Source organism: Pinus tabuliformis, chromosome 2_2, assembly GCF_031772625.1.
Source record: "Pinus tabuliformis cultivar Carrire ecotype Pingquan chromosome 2_2, CPIR1, whole genome shotgun sequence".
Classification (NCBI taxonomy): Eukaryota; Viridiplantae; Streptophyta; class Pinopsida; order Pinales; family Pinaceae; genus Pinus; species Pinus tabuliformis.
This window is the reverse complement of record NC_142300.1, coordinates 181,563,612-181,567,182: the sequence shown is the minus strand read 5'-3', so window position 1 is coordinate 181,567,182 and position 3,571 is coordinate 181,563,612. Positions and strand designations below refer to the sequence as shown.

The 3,571-nt window shown below is 38.4% G+C and overlaps 1 pseudogene; it reads left to right on the top strand.

The window, feature by feature from the left end:
- Positions 1–481: 481 nt before the first annotated feature.
- On the top strand, positions 482–1,973 carry LOC149191997 (UDP-rhamnose/UDP-galactose transporter 1 pseudogene; annotated as a pseudogene).
- Positions 1,974–3,571: the final 1,598 nt, after the last annotated feature.

The following is a 3,571-nucleotide window of genomic DNA, read 5'->3' as shown; positions in this document are numbered from 1 at the left end:
ATTAGGCTAGAATCTACTGTTAACTAATAATCTATTTCTGCGAGTCCTTTCCATAAAAAGGCATAGATTTATTAGGCTACAGTCTATTGTTAACTAATTCCAAATATTTCACTCAAGTAAGACAACAGGAAAATATGGAAATTAGAAACAAAAGACAGAGTTATAGAAAAAGTAATATAGAATATACAAATGTACAGGGAAGTAGGGGGAGTAAGAGGGTATGAGAATGAAGATTCCACAGTAAAAGTGAGAGCTCCAAGCTAGGAGACTCTGAGACCCGTAAGGAGATCACTCATGACACAAGATTCAACAAAAACAATGAGACTTCATCTCTGAGACCGACAAGTTGACAACAAGGAGAATTTGATAATGAGTAACCTATTGCAAGGTTGTGCAACGGCTGAAAAAAACCCACACAATAGACTGAAAAAAAGGCACATTCCCATCTTTGCTTTACATCAGTATGTCCAGCAGTTCGATCCATCAGCCATCAGGGTGTGCCCCATTTCTTTTAGATTTATATATTCAGCCCTCCATACATTACCCACTTCTAATTTCGAAGGCCAGCCATTTGGAATTAGAGGTCTGTTGGTTTTGTTGAAGATGGCTTCAGAGAAGAAAGCAGCAGTATCCGACATAGGAGCATGGGCTATGAATGTCATAAGCTCAGTGGGGATTATCATGGCCAATAAGCAAGTCATGTCCAGATATGGGTATGACTTCAGATTCGCTACAACATTAACTGCTTTCCACTTCACTCTGACTGCATTGGTGGGATTTGTGTCAAATGCTACTGGGTATTCTGCTGCCAAGGAAGTGCCTTTGTGGGAATTGCTCTGGTTCTCTGTTGTTGCCAATACATCTATTGTGGGGATGAACCTGAGTCTCATGTTAAACTCAGTCGGATTTTATCAGATTTCAAAGTTGAGCATGATTCCTGTGGTTTGTGTGATGGAATGGGTTCTTCACAACAAGAAATATACCAGAGAGGTCAAGGCAGCTGTGGTTGTTGTGGTTATTGGTGTTGGTGTCTGCACCGTCACAGATGTGAAGGTCAATCTCAAAGGGTTTGTGTGTGCTGCGGTGGCTGTGTTATGTACCTCATTGCAACAAATTTCAATTGGCTCCTTACAAAAGAAGTACAATGTTGGCTCTTTTGAACTCCTAAGCAAGACTGCTCCTATACAGGCTGCATCTCTTTTAGCATTTGGCCCTTTTGCAGATTATTATCTAAATGGGCGCAACTTATTAGAATACAAATTTTCATCTGGTGCAATTATTTTTATACTCCTTTCATGCATTCTAGCCGTGTTCTGCAACCTGAGCCAATATCTCTGCATTGGGCGATTCTCAGCAGTTTCATTTCAGGTTTTGGGCCACATGAAAACTGTTTGTGTCCTTATATTGGGTTGGCTGCTTTTTGATTCAGCATTGACTGCCAAAAATATAATGGGGATGTCTGTTGTTGTTATCGGCATGATAATCTATAGTTGGGCAGTGGAGGTTGCAAAACAAGCCACTGCAAAAAGCTTTTCCATGATGCCTGTGAAAGAAACTGATTTTACAGAGGAGGATGTCAGTCTACTAAAGAGTGGATTTGAGATCAATGGTACAAAAGATATTGAACTAGGTGGGGCAACAAAACAATAGTTTAGTCTTTATGACAATGGCATAGGTGAGACTGATATAAGGAATGCCCCAGCTGTTACAAGTCACTCTTTCCATCTATGGTTCACGTGGGAGAGCATGGGAGAACAATGATGATAGATGTTTATGAGATAGCTTGATGGTCTTCTTTGATTTTCAAACAGAGTTATAACGGCTACTTGAAGAGTGGCAGCGAGCTTCGTTGATGGTAAATTTTATTTATCTCAGACTATTGGAACAAAGGCCTTCCTCTGGAGTCTGTATATAGTCAAGAGATACAATCTTTTAGTTGCAATGAAATTTGTTTTTCTGTATTCTGAAGGAAATGCTGCTCATAATGCCCAAAAAGAGAGTAGCTGCTACATTGTACATGTCTAGTAATTTTTTTTTCCAAGACAGGTAGCATTGAGATGCATATTTTATCATGCCATCCCAGAATATTTAGCAAGTAAATGGCAACTGTGTGTAGGTTAACCCATTTCATGTCATTAGTATTGTTTTAAATTAATGTGACATCAGTATGTCCAGCATACCGCGCTTTTAGAAACTAGAAGTAAGGTATAGCCTTTTTGTAAAAAAACAAAGATTAAGGTTTTATAATTGTAAGAAAAATGTTATTAGATCAAGCCAGCAAAAATATATTGTAAAGTGGAGAGCCTGCATGAACTTACTTGGTAGGGCTGAGGTTTTTCCATATATGTAAAATGGTAAAAAAAGTTCGATAACATAATTTTAAGAAAAATCAATTCAGAATATTTGCATTTTCACCCAAAATGATTAGGGCTACACCAACGTCAAAGACGATTTTTCTATTTGAACATTTCATGACCTACTCAAGTCCTGTGCATTACTTTGCCTTATATTCATAGGAAATTTGTTATGGCATTATTAAAATATCAATCCACAGTCTAAGCGTATTTTACCAAAAAGGGTAAAACATAAGCAAAACAAGAGACATGACTACATGGTGAATAGAACAGGAAATAGGACTCAAGGTTTCTGGGGAATAATAAGCGTAAATCACCTCCCTGACGGCGTACATTACCACATTGAAATTGAGGTTTGGAGATACAAAACCTACTTTACTAGAAATATGAAACGTAAACATAACCAGAAACAAAACAAGACTAGAATCGTGACTATAGAATTTTGACGGATAAGCAACTTGAACCCACCCATCTCCCTGCATATATCATGCACTTAAAAACTGGTGGTGTTGTAGAAGTGTAATCCCAACAGAGGAATGGAAATGATAATAGGAACAAGAACTGAATGGAAAAGAGGTATACTAGTCACGCCTCTACTGACATTGATCTGAACAGTGTTGCCTGTCATCAAATGGGTATGTAGCACAGGGTAGAGACTTCCATCGGTCAGGGGTAGATCTAATCTTCGATTCATTGCCCATTATTTTTAACAAAAATTTACTTGGGAATATCGACCTCCAAACTAAACTGTTCTATTGAATGACATATGGCAAGCTATTAGTTATTTCAAAAGTGAAAATCTCTACATACGCCACCAATAAGGCATTGGTTCACTAGTGAGGTCAGCATAGTTTAACCCAACCACCAGGCTTCACTAGCACTGTTGTCTGCACCACCTAAATGGCATAACAGGAAAGCACGAGGCGATTTTGGTAGAAAAATTACCATCCAGACTTTTCACCTAAAGCAACGGAAGTCACTCATGGGCAAGTTTCTTGAATTAATTCTTATAATTAAACAATAAAAATAAAATGTAGTTTACCTACCACTTGAATCGGTTTAGTATCCTCTGGCACAGAGCCTCAATCCTGCTTGTATGAGCTCACATCCATTTCCTCAGCATCTAATTTCATTGCTCTGGAACTCTTGGAACCCTGTGGTACAGGCAAATTCAAGGCCTTCTTTGTGTCTCTCACATTTATAGGGACGACTAGATC